This window comes from Lygodium microphyllum, chromosome 5, assembly GCF_053477565.2.
Source record: "Lygodium microphyllum isolate KBCC chromosome 5, Lygodium_microphyllum_v1.1.10, whole genome shotgun sequence".
NCBI lineage: Eukaryota > Viridiplantae > Streptophyta > Polypodiopsida > Schizaeales > Lygodiaceae > Lygodium > Lygodium microphyllum.
This window is the reverse complement of record NC_141139.1, coordinates 127,807,533-127,821,884: the sequence shown is the minus strand read 5'-3', so window position 1 is coordinate 127,821,884 and position 14,352 is coordinate 127,807,533.

Below are 14,352 nucleotides of genomic sequence, written 5' to 3'. Positions count from 1 at the left end.
GAGGCAAAATTGGCCTCCAATTCCTTAGGTACTTCTGGAACACTGGGACACTTACTAGTGATATGCCGAGTCTTTTCGCATTTATTGCACTTCATTTTGTTGGGATACTTCTTCCAACAATTACTTACAATATGCCATTTTTTATGACAGAATGAGCACTTTGTAGAAGCTTTATGAACTAATGCTTGCTCATGGGAAGTAAATGCTAAAGTGCCTTCATTATGGTTCCTCTTCTCTTCATCTAGGCATGACTGGATAGTACTTGCCAAAGTTGGGTTCGAGATATTAGTAAGGGTAGTAATAAGGGTTGGAAAAACCTTCTTTACAGATTTCAGAAGGATGGCAATGGCATCTTTATCATGAATTGGTGCTTGAACGAAGGCCAGTTGTGCCACGAGCCCCTTCATATGTGAAATAAACTTACTTAGATCTCTGCCTTATTTATACTCCAAGCTAAAAAACTCAATCTTTAGAAAAATCTTGGAGTTCCTCCCTGTAGCGCCATAGAGCCTTTTAAGCTCATCCCACTTGTCCTTTGCAGTGGAGAGTTGGTCAATATGATGAATTAAGGATTCATCCAAATGAAGCATGATGATAGCCTGAGCTCTTTCATCATCTTCTACATCAAGGAGATTTGATGGGTCAATAAGTTTGGTCCCTTTTATGAAGGGCCAATAGCCACGTTCCATCATTTTATATTTTACCAGGACTTGTCCCAGGGATGGAAATCTTTTCCATTAAACTTACGGATTTGAGGCCTTACATCTACATAGGCCATGGCCATTATAGGAAGGTCTTACCTATTGCCTTAGGCAATGGCAGTGTCTAGTCCTTTATAGGCAGCCAAGTATGAACCAGATAACAGAATTGATAGCCCTACAAATGATAACTGAGGGCTGAAATGATGAATGGGTTGCCTCTTACCCATCCAAGCTCCAATCCTCACTAAGAGAACTAAAGAGAGGCACCACCTAGCCAAAGGGAGGATGGGCTAGGACATCCCTTTTCTCAAAGAGAATCAAAAGAACCAAGACACAACTTCACAACAGAGAATATATATACTAGACACCATATTAGAATATGAGAGAGAGAGAGAGATGAGAAGAGAGAGAGACAAAAGGAGAAGAGGTAGAGGAAGCTTGCCATTATGCTACATAATAAAAGAACTCACTCATAGCTTACCTCAAAGAGATGGACTAGCATGAGGGTATTCTAGAGTGCTCTCATGTGCATGTCATTGTCCTTCTCCCCTTTACATCTCCATGGGCTCCTTATATAGCCTCCATGAGGGATTAGATTAAGCTAATCTTCTTGATTAACATAATCCTAGATTATGTATGGCATCTTTGAAAATATGGAGAATAGTGGATGGGACAAGTCCCCACCTTGGTCATCATGCAAGAAGCCAAGGGTGGTGGTAGACAAAATAGAGAAAGGGAGCTAGATTACAAGAGGTGGGTGCCCAAAGCACATTATTATAATATATTTACAACAAGGATAGAATGGAAAGTTGATGTGGTGAAAGAGAGAAGAAAATTGCATGTAGCCAGCAGTATGTGCCTTTGTAACTTCAAGTCGATGAAGAATCTGAAAAAAGTCTCTTCTGCAACTTTGTAGACCAAGTTGAAACTGATTGGGCATCACGGGAATTTTCTTAAAATTCTCTTTCCCTTGGGAGTTATTGAGATTATTAAAAACAGCTTCCAAAAGCTACTTCGACTTTAGTTCCTTATATATATATATATAAATACAAATAAGCATGTGACAAAAGGGATCCATGCTTGTAAGCTTTTGTATTAGATCCAAATGACACCATGATGTGAATATTGACTTGTGTACTAGGGTGAGGTGTCCTCTAATGATGGTGATAGATTTCAAATCTTAGTGATGCAAGTGGAATCCACGTGTAGTTGGAAGAAAGTCCTTTGAAAAATCTATGCACTCACTCAACTCCTAGGTGTAATCCATTTCCATATTCACTAAGATAGCCATCCATTTTACCCTTTACATTGACATCCCTCCTAAGAACTTGTTTCCCCCCATTTGCTAGAGTTATCATAATCGAGAAGCAATGTAGCATACCTAGTGCTCGAAGAGTAAACCCAAAGTGATATGGTAAGGCTCTTGATAGGGGTTTTGGCCAAATTTTGTGGTAGAAATCCAGTTTGTAAAAAACCCGAATCATTAGCCCTCCCCTTAGGCTAGAGACATTGATGCCTCTAGCTTGCTAATGATGGTCCAATAGAGTAGGGAGGACTGCATCCCCTCACTGGTGGCTCTTCGTTGAATGACTACTCCAAAGTATCCATATTACTTTGAAAATAAGGCTTGAGTCGCCATCCATTTACCCTTGTCTTGTGAACCCTCCCATCCATGTCACCTAGTTATCTCTGCACCTCCATCCACATATGTCTTTGATACTCTCTGCCCATTGATTTTGGCTTCCACTAGAGGCATAATATCTTTCATCTTTCTAGCCTGGATTGCATTCACGTGTCTATTCTTCATGGGTCTAATGCTTACCATCTTTAACCATTGTCGCCGCACTATTAGAGATAGATGTAGTAATTATGGCCATGAAATTTTTGGCCCTCAATCCCTCACATCAACAAGCAAATCATAAGCTCTAGTACCTTTACCCAGGGAAAAATCATCTGTCTCAATGTGTTGGCATGAGCAAGCCCTCCCCTTTTTACTGCTACGTGTCTTTGCAGCCTTTGAAGACTCTGCCTCCTCTTCCATATTTTCAACCTTCTCTGGTGGTGTAGACTTCACCCTCTCAATTCTAATGGCTTTCTTCACTGGCATTGCTTCAACCTTTGCTACTTTGGCCTTCCCTTTGAAATCACTCTCATCCAAACTGATAAATCTGACATCACAATTCTCTGGCAATTGGACAGGCAAGGGCGGCACCTCTGCAAGTGGTCGAGAATGCTGGAGAACTTGAATAGGTGGTGGAGGCCCTGGTTTCAGTGGAACAAGACTCTCCCTAGGTGGTGTCACTTGTTGTCCCCTCCTTCTTGGTTGGAACCCATTTCCTAGAAAACCCCTGGGATGAGGGCAAAAGTACATACCATGGCCAGCCTCCCCACAATTATAGCAAACATACTCTCTTTCTTGTCTCCTTGGACCTCGATTGCCTTCATTTGTGAGGGGAGGGGGCCGTACTCCTTGCACCAAATTCAACGAAAGGCTTTCAAGTTGATTAGTAATACATTGTAGGAGCTCTTGTTGTGGCATCTCTGGTTCGGGTGGGGTCTCTGCTATTTCTCTAGGCCTTGGCATGGTTGGTAAAACCTGCATAGGCTCAACTCACTGGGCTTGATACTTCAATTTTCTATCTTTCTCCTTGGCATAAGTGACTGGTTCTTCATAGGATGTGGAAAATTTTCCTTTAACCTTCTCCCTTAGTAGAGGGTGGAGTCCAGCCAGAAAATAATCTTTCTTAAGGCAATTAGGTACTCTCTCTCCCTTGGCCAAGGAGGTTGTCCATTTATCCCACAATTTTATAAACATGCCTTCATATGCTTGGTACTCCCCTGGTAAGGTTTGACAAAGATCTAGGAGTTGTCTCCAAATATCTTCAGAAGGCTCTACATCTTAGTACGCATGCAAGAATGCGGTCTAATGGCCACTGCCAAGCCTTTAGGCTTCAGGCATTCAAGCTCTGATACCATGTTGAAAGAGAGGGAGAGAGACGCAGTGGAGCGGAAGATGAGCCTCAACTCATTGTTGTTCTTCTTCCATTATTCTTCCATAATACTAACTGAAAGAGACTTACACACATAGGTATGACTAACCAAGACTAACTATGGTTAAGTCACTGACTACACCAACTTATTCAATGTCACACACGTGTATAGCTGTATCCAACTAATGTCGGTCACGCACATAAAGATAGACTGACTGAACAGTATGGGAGCTTGATATTCCAATATTTACTAAGAGTGGGTCCTATGGATTGCACTGAGATGGTAGGGCATAAAGGCAAAGAAAGGACTAGGATGAGGTCTAGAGCGAGATTAGAAACTCCACTACCTTAATGAATGATGAGAAGAGGTACCCGATATGGACCCTTATAGTATGCTCAATCACACTTCATGTTAGCATGAGCTTTGTCACATGGAGCGGCACAATGATATGGTTCCCATCCATCATCACATACTCTCTAAGATTGACCTAGTGATTGAGAAAATGGCCCTCTCCAACACTAGGACTCAATAGAAATTGAAAGAGCTCACCACTCTTGTAGCCCAATTAGCCACCATTTTGGTGCAAGAGAAGGCAAATGAATCCAAGTGCAAAGCGCAAGGGCCTCGACCATTAGAGCCAATACATTATCCTTGAATATAAGGGTATCCCACCTATCACTTATGAGCTTGGTGAGCCCTCCCACATTAATGATGAGCCTCTTTTGAGCTCTCCTATCATCTATGGACCAGTCAACCCTCCAATGAGGCCCCATCCCATTGTTGGTAGAAGCTCTCCTATTCTCCCTAGGAACCCCAATGGCACTTATGTAACTTAGCCAAATCATGGAGAGCACGGTATTAATGGCCATCATGGCATTCATGGGCAGCATGGGGCAAATGCACAACATGGTATGTATGGGTAGCAAAATTTTCATGGTGGGCAACAAGGCTCCAATGACCTCTATGATAGGATCCTTCTTAACAAGTATATTAAGTAATCACTATCTCCATAGAACTTAAAAGAATGGAATTCCAAATTGGAGTCATATTTTAGTATTTATCCATGCACTGATGATTAGAAAATTATCTTTGCTTCTCTCCATTTGGAAGGGTTTTCCCACACATGGTGGTGTTATATCAATAGAGAAAAACATCAATTCGTTGATTGGAAAGACTTCAAGTTGCACATGATTCAAGTATTTATATCCCCTATGGAAAAGTAGCACTTTATAAGACAATGGTACCAACCTGATCAATGCAATCTCACAGTAAGAGAACACACGAATCAGTTTAGGAACTTGACCATATATGTTGAGAGCATCGATGATTATGCCAATTTGCACAAGTACATCTACAAGTTAGATCCAAGCCTATCTACTGATGTAATGGCTCAAAGACCGTCTACTCTATTTAATGTAAATGAGTTGGCTAAAAGATATGCAAATGCTATAAAAATGAGGGTTTTCAATAAGGTTTTGGGCAAGCAAGAACTCCAATAAGGCAAGGTCAATAGGTCATGCTTATAGAGGAAATCATGTGCCTATTAGGAGCCCCAAAATCTACACTTATCCCCCCTTTAATGTTGAAAGAAATTGTGGCACTTTTGGGACAACACTTAGCCCCCATGGATGGTAAGTATGCTAAAAACAAGCCATGAAATGCATCACTGTGAATTATCAAAGTGGTCAACATTTTATCTCGTCGAATGCTATGAAGGATAGGAAAGAAAAGGACTTATGTTTTAAGTGTGGAGATAATTACATGGCGGACCATGCCTCAAAATGCCCCTACTAAATAGCAAAGGTCAAAGTTCATAGCATGTATGTTATGGATGATTGGCAAAATGAAGATGAGGAATCACATAATTTAAATACTACAAATACCTCATCACATACTAAAAATGAGGACTATGTAGAGGATTTGGACCAAGAGCAGTTCTATAACCCAAAAAATGGGTTTCCCTTTGACCTAGGTAGTTACTTCCCTAATGATATTGGTTTGATCACTCCTACTATACCCCCCTAGGCTACCACTTACCTTTGTTCCATCTCTATGGACACATGGATAGCAGGCTCTAAGTGCCCCAATACACTATGTATTCAAGAAAAATTTAATGAAAAGCATGCATTCATCTTGGTGGATAGTGGTAGTGCACATAATTTTGTAAATAAATCAGCCATTGATAGACTAAAATGTTTTCCTATGGAATTATACCATCCCCTCAATGTTCAAGTGACAAACAGTGATAAAGAAGTCAGAACACGTGTATGCTCAAAGGTTCCCCTATGCTTGGCTAAAAACTATGTAGCATCAATTGATCTAATTACATTAGAAATGGAACCCCATTGATGTTATCTTGGGGGTTGTGACTAGCTAAAACACTTGGGCATAATTACTATGGACTTCTCTCAGTTTTACATGGAGTTTGTTATGTATGGACAACTCATTCTTCTAGAGAGAGTTCAGGATAATTCTAATTTTTAGCTAATTATAACAAAGCAACTCAAACAAAAAATTAAGAAATGCTCATAGATATCTGTCTTGAACTTAAATAAGGAGAACATATATCAATCCTCAAAAGCGGATAAGAATTCAGCATTGAAATCCTTATTAAAGAGTGAAGAAAGATCATGAAAGAGATGCATTCTTACCCCACTATTGGTCATTTTAGACCAACTTGTCTCTTGCAGCCCTTGCATATTCTTGAAGGGAAATTGACACATATCACTATCGATTTTATTGTTGAGTTGTCTGTAAAAACCATGAAAGGATGGAATAGTGTATATATGATAGTTGACAAGCTCACTAAAGCAGCTCACTTTATTCCCACTAAAACTCAATATACTATGTCTCAAGTGGCCACTCAACTCATGGAGCATGTGTTTAAATTGCATGGGTTACCACATGCCATAATGCATGACATGGATGCTAAGTTTATGAGCTACTTTTGGCAAGCATTTTTCACACCTATGGGTACCAAGCTTTCTCAATTCATCACATATTACCCACAAACTGATGGTGGTTGGACCAAAAGGGTCAATAAATGACTTGCGACCTATCTAAGGAACTTTTTCCATGATGTACAACGTAGTTGAGATATATGGCTCCACTTGGCTAAGTTTGTATACAACAACTCCATCCACTCTAACATTGGGGTTTCTCCTTTTGAGTTATTATAGGGGTATAAAGTTCCCCTCCCCATGGTCATGTTCAATGTCAAGATACACCATTAGAGCAAAGAGTAGTTAAATCAGATGCATGCCCTACTTCAATAATGTAAAGTGAATCTTTGGAAGGCACAAGATCACATGAGACTTTATGCTAATGAGAGAAGAAGGCACATGGAATCCCAAGAGGAAGAGATTATCCTATTGAAAGTGCCCAAGTCTCGTTACTCTACTCTCAAGGATGGCAACAATAACAAGTTACCCATAGAATTTATGGCCCCTATCGAATCATGAAGTGAATTGGCAACCTAGCTTATCACTTAGAACTCCCTCCCACCACCAAGATTCACAATGTGGTTCATGTCAGCCAGGTGAAGCCCTTCACTAGCACCTCAGTAGACTATGTGGAAGAGTTACCTTGCATAGACAAAGAAGGTATCATTCAATATATCCTTGAGGCCATCATTGGCAGTGGGACAATAATTGGAGATCTTGATCCATCAAGGTATACCTTATCAAATGGAAAGATCTACTCTTAGAAGAAGCTTCTTAGTGACCACTATTTTAGTGGAGTTTTTCCACTTAAGAGAGGCCCAATGGGTTGGCTAATAGTTTGACCCTAGACTAGATGTAGATAGCACTTTGTTTTAGAATAGTTTTCTACCTACATTAATTACATCCAAGAGCTTCATCTATGGGATAAAAGTGCTCATCATAAGCTCTAATTTGACATGAACTAGGTTCAGTTTGGAGTAGCCTATCAAAAGTTATGGCAAATTTAATCCAACTGGCCTGTGGTGGTGGATAACATGATACCCATAATCTTCACGATCTCATCTATTGAATTGGTGGCCCAATTTTCTTGTGCCCATGTCCAATTCATGCATATCATTTATGCATAGCCCCATGTCCCAATTCTTCTTGGATAGAGCTCCCCATTCATCAAATTTTCTCATTATATTGCTAATTAACGTAGTACTCTATAACTCGGCTCCTCGGCCACTATAGCAAGTCCCTCCATTTGCTTTTTGTTTTTTAGGGCAAAAACTTTTGGGGTTGAGATGGAGTGCAAAGAGTGAGACTGCATGGAAAATGGGGGTTAAATATCTAGCTACAGTGACTGGGCTATAAAATGTGTAAGAGACCCAGTTTAGGACATCCGTGTATTATCAAGAAGTGACTCTTCACCTTCCTTCCAATTTCCATGTCTTCCCTTCTCTCTTTCTCTCTCTTCCTATATTTGTCTCTATTCTGCTAGTCTTTCTCTCTCCTTTTCTCTCTCTTCTCTATAGTCTTCTTCCTCCTCTCACCTTTTACTTGTCACAAAAGAAGTACATCCAAAAGGTTCTTAAGTAGTTTATATATAGGATATTAAGTCTATTGGATGTCCTTTTGCCTTTTCATGTGAAGGTTAGTCAAGTTGATTGTCTATAGTCTGATGAGTAGAAGGTCGAGATGGCCAAGATCCCTTATGCATCCACAATGGGCAATTTGATGTATGCTAAGATAGTCAGTCATCATGACATAGCATTTGAAGTGGGCATGCTATACAGCTACACTTGGAAAACAGCATTGGGATGATATAAATGGTATCATGAGGCACCTTAAGGGAACTACAAATATATGTATATGTTATAGTAGCCAAGATACATGAGTCATGGGGTACACTGACTCTCATTATGCAAGACATGCAAACAGTAGGAAGTCCACCTATGGCTATATCTTCACATTTAATGGAGGTTCTATTTCTTGGTTGCTACTGACAAATGCTTACATCATACCACTTGAGTGGTAGATGCTTTTTGGGATATTGTGAGTGCTGAAAGTCCAAATTTTGGACTAATTTGTTGCTGGTTATACTAGGGTATTGACTGCTTATTGTTTGCAGAAAGGATACCTATCATCTTCACTTGACATACTTGCAATATATTCTGGCCGGTTGGACATGTATCAACTCCTGCATAGAGTGGAAACTGAATGAGATGTTTTGGGGCTGTTTTGAGATTTGAATACTCTTGTTTTAACAGAGAAAGTACTGCTAGCTATAGCAGTGGGCTAGATATATTTGGTATTGCTACTTGCATATAGTACAAACATTGATACTTGTATGGACATACTTTGTTGCTGGGATGTTTTGCCACTACCATAGAATGTTTTGAACTGATTTGAGCTTGGTTTATGCTCAGTTGACTATGTTTTTCAAGAACATAGCAGATCAACTTGCCACCATTGGATCTTCAGTGTGTTTGAGGATGATATGATTGCATTGACATTGAATAGACTTGGCAAAGAGTATAAAGCATTTGATATGTCTATTTCTATGAGAGTCGAATCCCCTGATTGGGATGAGCTAATTACTTTCTTGCTACATGAGAAAGTTAAACTTGGGTTGAATACAGGTTCTAGTATGTTTCAAAGCAAAGACACTATTCTTTACTCTAGCCAGCGTGGTAGAGGTGGTAGAGGCCATGGCTCTTTTCGAGGTCAAGAAGACACTCTAAACACTTAAGGACAGCATTAGCAAAATGCCTAGCATTGCACGAATACACAGGGCCAACCTAGATCTGGTGGCTTTAGAGGCAGGGGGAGATTATCCCATGGTAGAGGTGGTGGATCTCGTTCATGGCAGTCAAATGATCAGTCAAACAGAGATAAGGACTGTCATTACTACGGAAGATATGGACACATTACAAGGATTGTTACAAGAAGCAGGGAGATATGAAGGCAAAGGGAAAACAACATGTGCACTATGCATCTTCTAGCAGTGCTCATGATGAGCAAGTTGACAAATTGTTTGCCATGCAACATGTTTTAAGAATGCATCTAGGCAGAATAGAGATGAGAGATGGTACATTGATTCAAGGGCTTCAAATCATATGACACCCCATGGAGAATGGTTTGATGATATGGTTGCAGGTTCATATGGTTATGTGTGTACTAGGGATGACACCCAACATGACATTCAACACACAAGAATTGTTCCGTTGTTGATGCTTGATGGCAAGAAAAAGAGCTTGCATAATGTACTACATGTACCTGCAATAGCCAAGAATCTTTTGTCAGTTGAACAGATGGCAGAACAGAATCTACAGGTGAGATTTAATAGAGATGGATGCTTTGTTGAAGAATATGGTAATGACTACAAATTGATTGCTAGAGGTCGAAGAGATGGCAGAATGTTTACTCTTAATGCGTCAATTCTAGAATTGAAAGCAACCATGTTTGTACATGATGATGGTGCTATACGGGATGTTGAGATATGGCATAAGCGAATTGGCCATGTGAATGTACAAAAGCTGAAATCTATGCAGTAGAAGAAGATTGTGCTTGGACTGCCTAAGTTCAAGTATCATGAATTTGGACATGTATGTGATGCATGTCAATTTGGAAAGTAGATAAGGTTTCCATTTATGAGACATGTATGGAATAGCTCATGACCCTTGCATTTGGTACATTCTGATGTATGGGGTCCATCTCATAATGCTTCATTTGGTGGTGCTCGTTACTATGTATCCTTCATTGATGATTTTAGTAGGTATACTTGGCTTTACATACTAAAACATAATTATGATGTGTTTGATGCATTCAAGGACTTCAAGAAGCATACTGAAAATGAGTTGAGCTGTAAAATTTCATCTCTTAGATCAAATAGAGGTGGAGAATATGTCTCTAATTACTTTGAAAGGTACCTTGCTAACCATGGGATCAAAAGATAGTTAACTTGTAGCTATACACCGCAGCAGAATGGTGTAGCAGAAAGGAAAAATAGGGTACTGATGGAATCGTCAAGACCTATGCTGAATGAGAAGAGTTTGCCAAATGGTTATCGGGCTAAAGTAGTAATGACTGTTGTCTATATGTTGAATAGAACCCCTACAACAGGGATTCATGATGTAACTCCATATGAGAGGTTGTATGGTCATAAGCTTGACATTTCACACTTGAAGGTATTTGGTAGCATTGCATATGTGCATGTTCCTGATGAAAAGAGGAAGAAATTGGATCCTAAAGCTATCAAGAGTGTGTTCCTTGGTTATGCACAAGACCAGAAAGCTTATAAGTGTTATGTACCGTCTACACATGAGACATTGATTAGCAAAGATGTTGTTTTTTATGAGCTAGCATCGTGGTATGGTAATCCTGTTGCAGTGGCTACTGATGGATGAGCCAGCACTAGTAATGCTAAAAATACACCTACAATGAGTATATCTATGAGTGGTCCTACAAGTGATGGGTCACCTACAGTAAGTCCTTGGTCAGGATGCTTGCGAAGTCGTACTCCTACATCCACAGACACGGACATGCCAGTGAGGGGGAGATTGGATAAGGAAAAAGAAAATATGCTTGAGGATGTGACAGGTCCACTTACAGCAGGATATGAGTCATCTAACAGTGACAGTTTGGATAGTGACCATATATCGACAGATGGTGGGCATCTTGATATACTTAACTATTACCCGCCGTCCTGACTTATGTTACACAGTGGTTTACATACTTATGTTATGCAGAGGGGATGATTAGTCAGTTCATGTAGAAGCCTCGCAAACCACATTTAGATGCAGCCAGGAGGATCATGAGATATGTAAAGGGTTAAATAAAAATTGGAGTAACCATCGAGTGTATCTAGACCTACACATAAGTAGTGGGCTCTAAATCATTGGGAGGTGGGCAAAGTTCCCCTTGGACCCAAGTGGTGCACCACTTCAGGGTCTTACATAGTTTGGGAGGGTCACCTCTCTTTTAGCTTACCACCTCACCTAGCATCAACCTTTTTCCTTTGTTGAATATACATCACATGCATTTTTAATTAATCAACCAACATGAAATGCATGTAGAAAGAGAAACTTTGGGCCTTTTCATGAAGTGCATGAAATGGACAATGGTTTGGGTGGAAGAGGGGCTTACGTTGGTAGTCCAGTGACTCATTGGATGCTAACTTACCCTTTTACAAAGGTTCAATAATTTATTTTCGAATTAAATAAGTAAACACACCACAAGGGAATGCTAGGGGTAAGTGTCAATCAAATGAGCAACATTTCTTATGTAATGGTAAAGGCAATCAAGCTATTAATTTCAGTTGGACAACATTCATTTCATAAAAGACTCTAATTATCAGTCCTTAGATCTCTCCAACAAGTGGATTCAACTAAGCAAAAAGTGGAAATGAGAAAGAGAGACTAGAAATGAAAGGACTACCTTGTGGATAAGCTATGTAGGTTGCCTTCACAAGCTAGATGCGAATCCCTCTTCAAGAAGCTCCAATAGCTCTCCCATGATTAGTGGATGGACTTTGCTTCTTGAATTCATGCTCCATAATGCCCACAAGAACTTCTTGATGGTCAATAAGCTCCAAGACTTCTATGCTTGATCCAATGTAAGCACAAGATGGCTATAGGGAGCTTCAGGATTTGATTCTTGAGGCTTGTTAAAGAAATTTGAAGCTTCAAGAAGTGGTCATGGCTGCCCATGAAGAGACCCCCTCCATCCTTCTGCCAATCCTTCCAACGTAGCCTCCTCCAATGCATCAATAATCAAGAGAGGTTGTAGGGGAATGGTACTAGGGTCAAAGAGCTAAAGCCCTTTAGTTGGGAGGAAGGTTGATTGAAGAATTCATGGCTATCCAAAACTATCCATTGCTATGTATTAGGGTTTTCAGGGTATGGGGGCTCCAATTCTAAAGGAAAAGGGTTCAATATCAGAGTAAGACTCCACAATTGATTGCTTAGAGGCTAGGAAAGCAAAGCTTGGTGATGGTTGTTAATGAGGGGAGGCAAGAGAAGGTTAGTGCAATTAGCATGAGTGGCATTGCAAAATGTGGGGGTTGCCTAAAGGGTACCACATGGCAAAGACCAACCAAGACACCACTCAATCACTTGTTGATGATCTAAGGGAGCCACTAGTTGATGTACTTAGATCTTGGAGGAGGAGGAATCAAGATCTTGAAGGTTATTCGCCAGGACATCCATGGTAGCTCGCAAAAGATTAAGGGGATTTGGGGGGGAAGAAGAAGACTCACTTTTGAAAAGTAGTTGTAGAAAAAATATTCCTTCTTGGTAAAGTATACCTTGATTCCTTCTTGGTAAAATATACCTTGAAATTTGATTGTGAGTTGAAATTGAGCTACCATTTTTATCCCTTTGCCTCTAGATCTATCCGAGCCTCTTGCCATAACTTATGTGATCTTCTAGAAGGCTACCACCTCTACCTATAGTACCATGTGTACCTGAAATAACTAGGATTCTCATTATTCTAATAGCTTATGTGGTCTTCCAAAAGGCTACCATCTCTACCTATAGTACCATGTGTACCTGAAACAACTAGGGTTTTCACTATCCTAAAAGAGGAAAGTAGATTTGAAAGAAGCAGAGAGAAATGATCAAAACATATAGCTTTGATATGGATTATAATGAAGGAGACCTAGAAGAGAGGTGAGAGAAGAAAGAAGACTACAGAGAAGAGAGAGAAATAGAGAGAACATGAGAGAGAAAGACTAGCAAAAGAGAGAGAATGATAGGAAGAGAGAGAAAGAGAGAAGGGAGGCCATGGAAGCTTGAAGGAACGTGAAGAGTCGGTTCTTGATAATACATGGATACCCTAAGCTAGGTCTCTTACACTATTTATACCATGGTGAGTGTGAATGGGTATTTAACCCCCAGTTCATGTGTGATCTCACTCTTTAGAAATGCTTGTTATGTGCCGCCTCATGAGAGGCAAGCTCAAAGTGAGCCACAGATACAGAGATCTGAAAGAGTCAGAAAACCAGTTGATAGGTTTACATACACTAGTTATTCAGCCCACCATTATGCATATATGGCTAGTGTGGAAGGTTACAAAGAACCTACAAAGTTTGATGATGTAATTACAGATAATAACTGGTGTGCTAGCAGCCCTAGCTGAAAATGAGACATGGGAATTGGTTGAGTTGCCTGAAGGCAAAGTCCCCATTGGCTGCAAATGGGTGTACAAGGTTAAGTGCAAGTCAGATGGTTCATTAGAACACTATAAGACCAGGCTGGTTGCAAAAGGGTATGCAGAGAAATATGGCCTTGACTATGAGGAGACTTTCAATCCGGTGGCTAAAATGGCAATAGTCGGAACTATCATTGCTTTGGCAGCATGCAAAGGCTAGAAATTATGGCAAATGGACGTCAAGAGTGCTTTCTTAAATGGTGATTTGGTTGAGGAAGTATATATGGAGCAGCCTGAAGGCTATGTTTACTCGGACTTTCCTACACATGTATGTAAGCTTAAAAAGGCTTTATATGGACTGAAACAGGTACCTAAAGCATGGAATGCTCAAATCAGGAGTTATTTACAGCAACATGGATTTAGATTGGGTGATGCAGATCACACTCTGTTCACGAAGAAGACAGATCATGGATATGTGTTTCTAGTGGTTTATGTAGATGATCTTATCATCACTGGAGATGATGAAGAGGGCATTGCTAAAATTAAATCATGTTTACAGGCTGAATTCAGAGTCAAAGACCTTA